Consider the following 13,844-nt stretch of genomic DNA (forward strand, 5'->3'; position numbering starts at 1 on the left):
AATAAACATTTTTAAAAAATCTAAAAAGAAAAGAAAAGCAGCTCAGCTTTCAAAACGAAGAGGGATCTCTTCAGCCTTAGTGACACTAACTCTCCTTGGGAGTGAAGGGCCCTGGAACATTCCTGTTTTGACTGGTTCTGCAGGAGGGACTCCTAGAAGCGGAGACACAGCTTTTACTTCTTGGGTCATTATCTCCTGAGAGAGAGTTATCTAAGATGTTAATTACCCAGCAAGTGGGAAGGAGCAGCAGGTAGTAGGTGTTTAGAAAAGCTAAGTGATTGAATGGCTTCTCTTTGGGATGGCGGTGGTGGGGGGACTCCTCTTTTTCAGCACCTGTCTACCTGTAAACACTCTTGATATTAGGCTCAAGTCATGGTCATGGGAGCTGACCCTGTTTTGGGACCAAAGCTAATACTTGAGCCGTGACTACTATCAATTCTGGGCTAACCATTTCAGTGGTGATAGTACAGAGATTTGGAAATAACTGTTTTTTAAGACAGCTAGTTAGGACAAGAGGGGACGGATTTGTACTGCACTACATACTTATAAGATAAAAGGAGATAATAGAGAAAATGTCCCTTTCAATGTGAAACCCAAGTGAGGTGTTACAATATCTTTGTTAAGTCTTAGCCGAATATATTTTTCACTTTGGTTTGCATTTGGCTCCTGACATACTTGCCCATTGTCCAAGGAAGTCCAAAGCCTTCTTCGTTGGCTCCTGACATCTTGATTTTCTTTAGCTGCCCCAAGATTCTAAAGGATTCACACATCTTGCGGTTTAAATCACTATCTCATGTCCAGTGAAATTCTTTTTATTTTAATTAAAAAAATTTTTTAACATTTATTTACTTTTGAGAGGCAGAGAAAGACAGAGCATGAGGGGGGGGGGTAGAGAGAGGGGGAGACACAGAATCCGATGCAGGCTGCAGGCTCCGAGCTGTCAGCACAGAGCCCCTTGTGGGGCTCAAACCCACAAACGGGGAGCTCATGACCTGAGCCGAAGTTGGATGCTTTACTGACTGAACCACCCAGGCGCCCCTCATGTCCAATGAAATTCTGGCATTAAAAGTATGTTGCCTGTGAAAGGGAAAGTTGAAAAAAAATTTAAGACATTATGAATGGGGGTTATCATCATGAGGTGGCTCATGTAGTTTTGAGGAAATGCAAGTCCAAGAGTCTGTGTTATTTCAACAGGAGGCAGGATCTGTAGTGGCCCAGGATTTCTGTGGGCCCAGAACATTCACCCAAGACTTCATAACTTGTTTTTGGACATGTCACTTCGGCTCCCTGAGCCGTGAGTCTTCTCATTTGCAAAATGGTATAAATAATGAATGTTTTCCTCAGAGGCGGATCTAATAGACAAATATTCACTACTTAATATTACTGTTAGCTTTGTGATGTGATGTTTCATTAAATTAGAATGTTAAACTGTCTTTGATCTCATCTTCTTATCTAAGTCACGAAAGGATTCTAAGGTGCCTTTTGTCTCACCAAAACAAGGTTAGATTATGCTCATTAAATATGAATGTTTAGAGCAGGGATTCTCAGCTGACGGTGATTCTTTCCCCTGGGGGACATTTGGCAATGTGTGGAGATAGTTTTGTTTGTTAAGCCTGGGGAACACTACTGACATCTAGTAGGTGGAGGCCAAGGAGGCTGCTTAACATCCTACAATGCACAAGACAGCCCCTAAAACAGAATAATTTAGCTTAAAATGTTAATAGTGGTCAAGTTGAGAAAGCCTGTTCTAGAGGATTTTAATATAACTGCTTTAGTAATTACAACTCATTTTCTTCATGCCCAGAAACTGTTTACTAAACACAATGCTTTATTAACCAGAAATCCCTTTCTTTAAGCTTGCTTGGATAATATGTTTAATATATATTATTGAGGCTTACACATTAGGAATACCACCTTGGTCACAAAGTTTGAGAGATCCTGAACTAAATGATGAAAAGAGCATGTAGGGTACTTTTTCCAGAACTCTAAAGAATCACATGGCTTCCTGGGGCACCTGGGTTGGTTAAACTTCCAGCTTCAGCTTGGGTCATGATCTCGCCGTTTGTGGGTTTAAGTCCCGCGTCAGGCTCTGTGCTGACAGCTCAGAGCCTGGAGCCTGCTTTGGATTCTGTGTCTCCTTCTCTCTCTGCCCCTTCCCTGCTCTATCCCTCTCACTCTGTCTCTCTTTCTCAAAAATAAACATTAAAAAAAAAATTAAAGAATCAGATGGCTTCTTTCTGTCCAGGATGCCTGTGGCACAGTCCAAGATAGAGGGGCTGGTGGTCATCAGGGTTATTTTTTTTTAAGCTTGATTTTATAGAACTTTAATTAAAAAAAACATTTCTGAGAGTTCTGTATCACAGGAACTTATATCCTGTGATATAGGATATAGACAGAGAATTAGATACCGATATAGATACAGAATTTATATCTATCTATATATATGGATATATATAGAAATATCCATAGCTTTGTAGATTCAAGTTACCATAAATTAAAATCAAGTAATTGAAAATGTTTTCAGTATGGAAACTAGACAAATGAAACAAATGGCTAGGACCTAATAGAAGCAGCAGTTCATTACTTATGGGTTCTCATTAGATAACTTCAGGATCTAAACAAAGACTCTGAATATTCAGACTTCTTTTGTTGTATTTTATATTTAAATATCTCCCCACCTATATTCTGAGTCAAGATACTTGACCAAAAGGGCTGATTTAAGAAGGTATTTAGCTTTATAGCAACAGCTTTCCATCTACAGTTACCACCTTAAAGGAATTGACATAACAATGCTGGGTTAATCTGTTAGTTCCCTTTTGAACAGTGTGCAATAATTTATGTCAACCCTGTATAAAGTCATACAGGTACCCAAAAATGGAACAATTACGTACAGTTCAACGGAAGTCTAGTGTTACGTTGCCCCACACCCACCCCCAATCTAAAAATTAACCAATGAAACAAAATGTATCAACTCTGGTTGAGTTGGTTTCAGGAAAATCACATGTGAGAATTACCAGTACATCATTGTCCTTATCTTATCCTCAGTCATTGACACGAATTTTGTAGGCCACCATGCTGTTTTCTTTGTGGATCGTGGTGGCAGATGAATGAAGACAGACCTCCTCAGAATTCGTAATGAACTGTGGTCCCAACCCTTTCCATTTTTCAGGTACAACCATATCCTTGTACAAATCAGTGGAACAGGAAACTTCCAACAGTGGCAGGAATGTCACTGTAGCTGTGATCCGTCTGATCACGGAACGGATTTCGTCTTGGATAAGTTTTGGAGACTTTTCTCTGGGTGCACTGTCATCTTTTGCTGTCTTGTCGCAGTCAATATCAATTGCCACCTTTCAAGGACCTCACCACTTTCAATATTCGAGATGGCTGTCTCCATCTTCTGAACTGAACACTTATGTAGCCAATCTTTTGGTTGTCCCACCCCATTATTTAGGTCTTTTTTTTTTTTTTTTTTTTTTTTTAAGGTTTATTTACTCTGAGAGAGAAAGAAAATGAGCAGGAGGGGACAGAGAGAGAGGGAGACACAGAATCCGAAGCAGGCTCCAGGCTCTGAGCTGTCAGCATAGAGCCCGACATGGGGCTCGAACTCAAGAGTTGTGAGATCATGACCTGAGCGGAAGTCAGATGCTCAACCACCTGAGCCACTGTGGCGCCTCTAGGTATTTATGATCAGTGGTTACAAGCAAGGCGAGTCCATATTTCTGCACTCTAGTAAAGTTTTCTGATGGTTATATGGCATGCTGATGTAAAATGGTGTTGAAGCCAAATGAGAACTTGGCCATGACTTCGGCACTTCTGGGGGCAGCTGCAGTGCCAAGGGCAGGCCTATAGACAGTGGAGCGAAGGAGCAGGCTCCACCTGGCAGACAGAGACAGGGAGAACTCCCACAGCACTTCCCCGCCACTCGTTTCAAAAGTATCAGTGGTTTTTTAATATTTATTTCTTTTTGCTATTATTTCCAGTCTCAGGACCCTAGTTTCCATACAGAGCACCTGATGTGGCCTTGAGCACCTTAGGAGATACATGACTGTTCTGGAAGCAACAAGGAAATAGCACTTCCCTAAAACCAAGCTTGTCCCTAATTAGCCAACGCAGTCACCTGCTATTTTAGCCTTCTTCATAAAAAACCATGGGTGTAATAATGAACTCTTCCTTAGTTTTTACCTCCTTCCTCAGAATTCTCTTTTTCTACATATAGGCCTGAGAAGGTCTGTAGAAATCCATGGAAGTGTTGTGAAAAGGCCCTACATTAAAAGGGTTTACAAATGTTCAGGCTACTCTGTCCTGGCATTTGTTTAAAAAAAAAAAATGATGATGAAGAGCCTGGGCTTTGCACTTAGATAGTCATGGACCTGATTGAGTTCAAGTACGTACATACATCCATGACTTTGGATGAGTCATTTACTCTGGAAGCCCCACTCAAAAATGAGGTTTATTATGAAAGTAAATGCCTATGTGCTTAGAATAATAAATGCTAAAGGAATAGTAGCTGTCTTATGATTAAGGCCATTTATCAGAATCTGTTCTAGAGTACCTTTTTCTGTCTCATTTCATGGTGTGCAGTGTTTAGGACACTGGACCACTTGCTGATTCTTGAACACTCAGTGCTTTATCATGCTCTGTTAGTTTGTTTGTCCTACCCTTCTTCATGGAACACTCACTTGTCTGCCTGTCAAGTGCTGAGCCACCCTCCAGGGCCTAGTTCATAAGACATGTGTCCTAAGAAAACTTCCCTGAACTCCCCACTCACAATCAAACTCCTTTGTGCCCCTGTGGCACTTAGAACTTTGTTTACACATCCAAAAAGGCTGCTTACAAAATTGTCTAATGGTCTAAATGTGTGTCTGTGAGCTCCATGAGGGTCCACATACTAATCGGGCTCATGGATGCTCTGTGAGTATCTCCAGAAGGAATGGATTGAGTTCTGTTTTGGTTTGAACAAGTAGAACATTCAAGAAGGGATGAACTATAATTTCTTTTTTTTAATTTTTAAAAATTTTTTAAATTAAAAAAAAATTTTTAATGTTTATTTTATTTAGTTTTGAGAGGCAGAGAGAGACAGCATGAGCGGGAGAGGGCAGAGAGAGAGAGGGAGACCCAGAATATGAAGCAGGCTCCAGGCTCTGAGCCGTCAGCCCAGAGCCCGACGTGGGGCTCAAACTCACGAGCCATGAGATCATGACCTGGGCCGAAGTCGGACGCTCAACCGACTGAGCCACCCAGGCACCCCGAAGTATGATTTCATAAAGGCCCTTCTTGCAAGACCCCAAAGACAGAGAAGAGAAAGCACTTGACAGTGGAGGCCTTCCTGCTTTTACTAGAGAAAATGACAGAATGGAATGGAAGAGAAGAAGGTGTTTCCAGGGAAGTTTTCAAAAATCTTTCTCTTCCTTTCTCTTCCTCTCACTTACATAACTAAGTAAATGTTCACAAAGTACCCTCCCTGAGCCAGGGACTATGGAAGGTGCTGGAAATGCACTGAGAAACAAGGTAGTCTAGATTCCTGGTCATACATAGTAATAGTCCTTTGTCCTTTCCTACACACAGATATATTGTGTCCTCCTGGAATCTAGTCTCCTTTAAGGCACAATTCTCCAGATTTATGTAAACCAACTGCAACGTGACTGAATCTTTCATTTGGCCTTTGGAGCCTACAACCGTCTCTGGGTGGCGTTGGCCCAAAGGATCAACTCTTTCGCATTTGTCGTGTTACCAGGTATTGGGACCATTATTGTTTGACAGGTGTTAACTTGTCCACGTTATTCTCCTCCACACTGCAAGCAGAATAAGAAATAATTGCTTCATCTTTGGAAACCATCAAAGCTTTAGGACTAATGCAAACATTGAAATAATTGTAGAAGCCTTGCTTTTATTATCTGGCGGCTACTCGGTTGCAGCTTGGCTTCCCTGGTTTGTGTTCCTTAGTGATTAGGACTCATTGTGTTTATGATACAGATTCACTCACGTTTTTCAAAATGGTTGTGTGCATGAATTGGACTGGGTTTAGTTTCCTTTTTCTTTCCAGGTGAGCTTAAAAATCCAGAGGGGGGAAACCCCACAGCAGAACAGGAGCATGAGACGCATGCCCCCCCCCCCCCCCCGCCTCCTTTATCCATTTCTAACTAACGCTTTTCATCTCTGAGAGTACATGAATATGTAAGTGTAAGCACGGCTTATTGTGAACTCAGAACAAAGGGTAGTGCTGTAGATTTCAATGCGTTTGGACCATAATGTGCTGCTTTCTTGATAATGGGCTCTTGGCATTGAAATGAAAAGCAAACATATCATTAAGGAGGCGCTCCATAAAAACTGTCTGTCATATATCTTAAGCTTCATTAGTTTAGATTAATGACTTACTGGATATACATGACAATAGGTGAAGCAAATCTTTGTTTATTTATTGACAATTAAACCTGGCAGTGACATGCACACACAGGCTTCCCTCTGATTAGTTCCATGTTTTAAAGTAACTTTGTGTTATAAAACTTGTTAACTACAGTATCATTTTATTGAGCTCTGCAGGGTGAATGATGTGATCTACATTGAAAGACATCAATATTGCTGCCATTTCTTGCAGCCACTGGAGCATTGTGCTCACAGATTGGAGTTGATATCTCATTGTACAAATTCAGGGACCCAGAAAATGTCCAGTTATTGAGCCTCTGCCCTGTGAGGACAATGTTCTATTCATGGGATCTGGGTGCAAGGTCACAGACTGAAACCTGAATGAAGGAAAAGATTCAAATTCGCTTCACAGTTTTGCCGAGGACCTCCCTGAAATCCAGCGTTTGGAAAGCACAGAGCTTTTCTCAGAGTATCCTACTGCAGAATAATGCCTCCTAATGCCGTGCAAAGGAGGGTATAAGTAAATATAGCACTTTCTAATTAGAAGGCTGCTCTGGACTGAGCAAGCTTACCTTTTAAAAAGATGCTGATGTGTCTGTATTATGTTGATTGTGTTGACACAAGAAGGCTTCCCAGAACACCTCACCCAGATGTACCATTTGAGAAGAAATTGGGAAGGCAGGGGAGAGGGAAGAGGAGAAGGGAGAAGGGCAATGTGGCATAAAATTTATCTGCTTGCTAGTCTCTCTGAAATATTTGTGGTTTGCCTTTCCATGAATTCCAAAGTTGGAGGCTGTCAGTGATAATCAGCCCTTCCCATCACGGACACCCTGTGGTTCTCCTTAATAGCTCCCTTTTATGTGCCGTCAGCCCTCTAAAATATATTTAGAAAAGACTTATTTAGAAGGAGGCATAAAATAAAATCCATGTTGTGGTTGAGTATTACAAATGATTTCTGGACTCCATTCTGTGCTATTAGGTTCTCTGTAGAATTTTCATACAGAGTAAAAAATAAACTCTCAGCCAGCTTGAAAGAGAACTCATCTGACAAAAGAAACCAGCTTATTGTACAAAGCCACTCACAGCATCTAGTAAAGGCAGATCTCCCTGAACACTGGAGTCCAGTGAAGCATCTTTGCTCTACTTGGGAAATATTGGCCCCAAGCTACGCACCTCGTGATCTTTCCTATAGAACATCCTGAGCAGAATCTGAATGCAAAGGAAAGGATGAAGTTAATCCAAGTATTGTCTGATTTTATCCACAGCCCCTAATTTAGTTCATGCATAGACCTTGTCTTAAGATGACTTTGCAATCATTTTGTTCTGTTAATGTTTCATGTGTTTGTTATGGAAGATCGATCCCTACAATAGCAGAGTAATCAAATGCTGCTCCTTGAATTACACTTTTCTTTTTCTCCTCATTAAATAAGCCATTCCCCCATTCCTCCCCCAGTGCCCCAACCTTTCATACAGGTCAGCAACTGTCACCTCTTTGCCTGGGAACAGTGGGCTGGTGTGTCTAACCCTGAGGACAGGGTCTTCAGAAGGCAGCATGGTGGGAGTAATACAAATTTGCCCTCATTTCTTGTCTGTCTTCTACAGAGTTTGTCCTTTGGGATAGTGCTAACCCCTCCCAGAGGGGCAAGGCCACTATGCTGAGGCCAGGTCTGAGAATCTCCTCTAGGGGCCACGAATGAACATGGGCACTGGGGATTAAAAACTAACCTTTACCTGTGTCCTGGCTGCTGACCCTTCTTTCTTCTTCCTACATTTGAAGATTTGAAAGTCCTGCTGAAACACTGATAGGGTGAGTTTTGGATTTCTCCAGCGCTTCCATGCGAACGGTTCCCATTGGGTCCTTCTGGAAGCTTCTCACAACATCATCACTGTCATCAGTTAGCAATGAAGAGTTCCCGGGTGACCAGCCACTTGTTCCTTTTCGTGGCGGGTCACATCCTTATTTTTAAAAAGACACTTTCCGGCAGAGAAAAGTCTGTTTGTACTTGGAAAGAGAAAAATGGACAGAATTTTCCTAAGAAAGGTGTGCATGATCACTGTGAAAATCTCACGGGTTCATTTATTTATCTGTACATGGAAACTTTTTCTTCTTTGTGATTTTGGAGAAATGTTTTGAATTTCTGTCTTGATATTGTTTCATTATCTTTTATGAAGAAATAACGGTCTGCAAAGATTTATCTGTGGTTTGTATCTATGGTTCATGTTTATGAACTAGGTTCTTTTTTTAATAACTGGGAGCTGTTAGATTGTAATATACATCTGAAATAATGTAAGAAAACTGGTCAAAAGATAAATGGACTAAAGCGTGTTTTATTATTGGACAATGGTGCTGAAGCTGACACAGAATTATGTAAAAGAAATCAGTGATAAGGTTTTGTATTAGATCAGAAACAGCTGAGCTCTCACAAACTAAGATCCTTACCAAACCACAAAATTCAAGGTAAAACATCTGCACTTTTGAGATAATGAACAATTTTTTCTTCCAAAACAAGCAAACGAACATGCTAAACTTTCCTAATGCCAAATTAAACCAAAGCTGTAAATATTTTTTTCCTATGAGGAGAAAACAGTTGTATTTGTCCAGTACCACAAACACTGCCTCATTAGGCTTGGTTTACCTATTAGAAGGAGAGAGTCACACGCTAGCCAGGAGCTCCTAAAGCACTAATTCTTTCCCTAAAATGCCTTGCTTATTTTATGTTGTTCTCCTTTGTTCACAAGACTCGGCCTTTCTTTGAAAATTGCACCCTCTTTTCTCTGTTGCAGTGTTCTGAGGCTTCGAATACAAATGATCATTTACAAATTGAAGGTTAACACAGAAATGCATTGTACTTGTGATTTGATGAGTAAAAACAAATCACAAAATAAGAACAAATAGCAGTATTACCCCACGGGAAAGAGCCTTGTGTATTGATCTATTATTTCCCAGCTTGAAATGTGCCACTATTGTAGTTCCACTCGATTATGAGGCTTTTTTATCACTTCCCCTGGTTGATTCAACTTGAGTGCTTCTGACATTTGCAAAGTTCCTCACATATTCTGCTGAGCAGCAGGGGAAACCTTGTTAATGAAGAAATAACAAGCTGAAGATTTGAATAAATATTTAGCTGATTGAAAGGAGGTATACAGTTAATTTTTTTTTTTTTTAATGCTGACAACTTAGGAAACTCACCAGCGTGCTTTGCTTGTGTTAGCTAAAAAATGGGTTCTAGTAGAGTTTTTTACTGCACCACAGGGCACTTTCATTTCCTGATTCTATTATAAACTAAGTGGCCACCTGAACCTGCCAATGAACTTGTTCTATTGTGTTTTTCTATTTTTAATCCTGAAAGAGTAAACACATTTCTCATCAGATGTGTTACAGGGTACCATACATTGGAGAGATTTATGAAGGTGCCATTGGGTGATTACAGAACCATTCATTTATAAATAAGTGTCCGTTCTGAGAGGAAACTATAAATGAGAGCAGCATTTTCATCCTTCCACAAATCTATATTATAAAAGTGTGTAGGTATATATTTTTTAATACTTGCTATAGTGGCATGGAAACAGTCTAGATTTTATGCCTTTTTACCTTGTGTTTTCAGTCCTAACATATGATTAGCGTTCTGGTCTTATAAGCAAGGTGGTGTCTTATGAGACTCACGGTAGCAGCTGTGCGAAGGAACATAATGGTTCCATCAGGCTTCAAGGATTAATTTCAAGAGCCCCGTGAGCGTGGTTGAACTGTTTAAGGAATGGTTGCTGGTGGACACGGGCACCAAGTGGAAACTCTTGCTTTGTCCCATACAGTGTGGTTCTGTCCCCTGAGAGAGGGCTTCCTGTGTATTTTTCTAAGACATGTACCTATGCTTTCAGGATACATGGTGTAGTATCCTGATCTGAGAATATCTGAAGCTATCTTCCAAAGAGCCCTCCACATACCAAAATCTTTGAAAAAGACTCTTCTTTGAACAAATGTATTGGGTGAAGGTGAGGAAGAACTAAAAGCACCTGGGGATGAATGTTATTTAGAAAACGTCTGCTTCCATGTGTGACATAATGCCCAGAATCATGACACTTAAGGTTGGAAGGTAGTCTAAGCATCCCAAAAGATGCTCAAGTAACCTCTACAAACATCCTGGAGAAGTCTACAATTAAATGAACAATCAATCTCAGGCACAAGGGGGCAGACAACTATTTCTCAAAGAAGCCTACACGGTCTTTGCACAGACGTCGTTGGAAAGTTTTTTGTATTGAGCCAAAATTCGCTTCTCGCTTTTACCAAGATCCTCGTTCTGCTTTTTGGACCACACAAAACTGGTATCTTCTCACTTGTCCGCTTCCACTTCTAATTCTTGAAAGTAGCAGTGATGTTCCTCTTGTATATACTAAATACCCATCAGTCCCTCTGGATCCGTGTTTCTAACTTCACCTGCATGCGATTCATTGGGGAAAATTAAAATGCAGATGGTTTTTCCAGAGCATTTGATTCGGTGGGTCTGTGTTACAGTGGAGAAATCTGCCCACGCAGGAAATAGAGGTATTGTTGTTATGATAATGTTTACCAGAGCACTTACTCTGTGCTCAATATTTGCTCCCCTTTATCAAAAGAGCTTAAGGGGAAATAATTCTATAAAACAAATAAAAGAAGAATTTCTCTACTCGAAGGGAGGTGGCAATCTTGAGTTCGACATGATTCCCTCTCCACTCTGTGGCCTCTTGGTTAGCTCTGAGAACCCCTGGCATTTCTCAGAGTACCTCGTGAACGTTATTGATCAATGCTAACTGAACAGGTTGAATTCGAGGTGATAGCAAACTATTCAAATGTGAGATGTTTCATTGTGGGTTGTAAATCCAAGAATTGGGTGCTTAAAATGGTCAATGTGGTTCCATATTGCAGAGTCCCTTACTGGCTCTTCATGCATGGAACATCCGTTCCACAAATGCTCAAATAAATACATTTCTTGAGGAAGACTTGTGTAGCCATGTTTTGGGAACTGGAAATTTAATATTGACACATGAGCTATTTGATATTTAAAGAGACCAAACTTTTTTACATATGACACAGTTAATGGGTTGACGATTTCTCCATCCTCATCTAATGAATCACTTAATCAAGTCTGTAATATAATGAAGAATATTTTGCCATGGGAGGAAGAACAATCATCATAGAAAAATTGCACTCCCTTCATGAAAGCTGAATTTTGAGAGTTTGGCCTACAGATTTCATAGAAGGAAAAGCTGTATGTAAAATTCACATATTCCACTTCCCAGACTGTGGGCTTGTTATCTTAATGCACCAACAAAAACACAAACTCTTACTGAAGAGTTTCAGTAAATCCCCCTTTGCCCATTTTGTTTTGAATTCACTGAAAGGTCAGGAATAACAGTGGCATGTATCAGTTACATTTGTAGAGGGTATAAATCTCATATGTAAATGAATTTAATAGACTGCCTTAGAGGATGCAAAGCCTTGCTGTTTAGTTGTAATCTTGATTCTGGGAAGCAAATTTGCAATTGTTGATGGATACTGTCCTTAGGTTCAATCATCGGCAGATGTTAACTGAACTACAAAAGCATCATTTGGCTGTGGCAACCTGTTAGCCATGGGGATTATCAGATTAAAAATGGAAGTGCGCTCATTACTGAATCAACATTATGTGTCAACAGTACTTTCTGGGTCATGCATAATAAATATGAATATTATCTTGGACAAAAAAAATTACTGGCTTTCTGCAACATGTAATATTGAGAAAAAAATTTGACTCTCATTGTTAATCCTGTTCATAATCATTGCTAGCGAAAATAGTGTTATATCAGTGTGTTTTTAGTCCTATGAAGAGGCAATGTTGCTGTAATTTAACAGAACTGAGTCAGTTCTTAAAATAGAGATGTTTGTAGAACAGAGAAGGACAATTCATCAACTTTAATGGAAGTATCCAGTGAGAATATCCAGCTCCCCTTGTTCCAAATTTGTGTTCATAAAACAACCTCTGCTTTTATAATTTGTTTTCCTGGGGAGATTTATCTATCAAGATTGGGCTTGCAGATAGTCTCCATTTGTAAATCAGGTACGTCTGTCTTTGAAACCTATTGAATTTATATCTGGTTGATGAGGCTGTCGTTTGTAAGTTTACTTAGCTCTACTGTTCCCTTTTATCTTGACCAATAATGGGTGTCCTTAAAAAAGTTGAATTTGGAGTTTTGTGATTCTAAGGCCAGAGGCTGGAATTTTGCCCTTCTACTGAAGTGCAAAGACCGGAAGGCCTATCTTTCTGACATTTTAAAAGCTTGTCAGCACCATGTGTCTTATCTATGATTATTGAAACAAGAAGGAATCTATTTATGACATTTCTTTTTTTAATTTTAATTTTTATTTGAGAGAGAGAGAGCATGTGAACTGGGGAGAGGGGCAGAGGGAGAGAGAGAGACAGAGAGGCTCTGCGTTGATGCAAGGCTTTGTCCCATGACCCTGGGATCATGACCTAGACCGAAATCAAGAGCTGAATGCTCAACTGACTGAGCTACTCAAGGGCTCCTGTTTATGACATTTCTAATGCAAATCAGAATTGGAGAATTTTCTGATTCTTTGTTCCTTCTGAGTTGTAAATCCTTTTGTGGATCTATGGTAGACCGTCCCATTGCTGGCCCTGCCTCCTGATGTTTACGTCCACATGTGATCCCTCTCAAGTTGACCACGGGCTTGGCCACTTGACTTGCTTTGGCCAATAGAACGCTAGCAAGTGAGATATAAGGAGAACCTTTATAATCATTTGCACAATGGGCCTTGTTCACTTGGAAGGCTATCTTTTGGAAGCCAGTTGTCATGCTGTAGGGAAACTTGTGCTAGACTGAAATGGCGACGGTCAAGTGGAAGTAGGCAGGGGCCTTAGAGGATGAAAAGACATCTTGGAAGTTCCAGCCCCAGCCATGGTCCCAGCTGCAAGTGCTCAGTGAAAGACCTTCGCTCCATCCTGTGAAGCAGAAGAGAAACCCAGAAGAACAGCCAGCTGAATGTACAGAATTTTGATAAATAATCAATCATTACCCCTTTAAGCCAGTCAGTTTTGTTGAGTGGTTTGTTGCACAACAGTAGCTAAACGAAACAGGGTTCTTTTACCATAGCTGTAGATCCCTTTATCTTAAATAGATCAGTATTAAATATTCAAAGGAAATGATATCTAGTTTCAGGGGATAGCTTACTGAGTAGTACTTATCCAAAGTCCCTTAAGCCCATTTTTTAAAACCCTCTTTCCATACTTGAATGGTATTATACTGCCACCTGGCGGCAAAGACTAACTGTTCTGGCTGTTTTATGGAATCTGGGGCATTTAGCCAGTTCAAATATGAAAATGCACACAGAAGCGCAGAGAACTCAGGGAACCAAAGCGAACAAGGAGGAACATTTTGTGCGGTAAACGTGCCGGGAACGACCTGAGTGCATGCCCAGGGCAGGAACGCTGTGGCCAGCTCACGGC

The 13,844-nt window shown here is 40.5% G+C and overlaps 1 pseudogene; it reads right to left on the reverse strand.

Moving 5' to 3' along the window:
* Window positions 1–3,041: 3,041 nt before the first annotated feature.
* On the reverse strand, window positions 3,042–13,194 carry LOC125924262 (mitotic spindle assembly checkpoint protein MAD2A-like; annotated as a pseudogene).
* Window positions 13,195–13,844: the final 650 nt, after the last annotated feature.

Source organism: Panthera uncia, chromosome F2 (genome assembly GCF_023721935.1).
Source record: "Panthera uncia isolate 11264 chromosome F2, Puncia_PCG_1.0, whole genome shotgun sequence".
NCBI classification, from domain to species: Eukaryota; Metazoa; Chordata; class Mammalia; order Carnivora; family Felidae; genus Panthera; species Panthera uncia.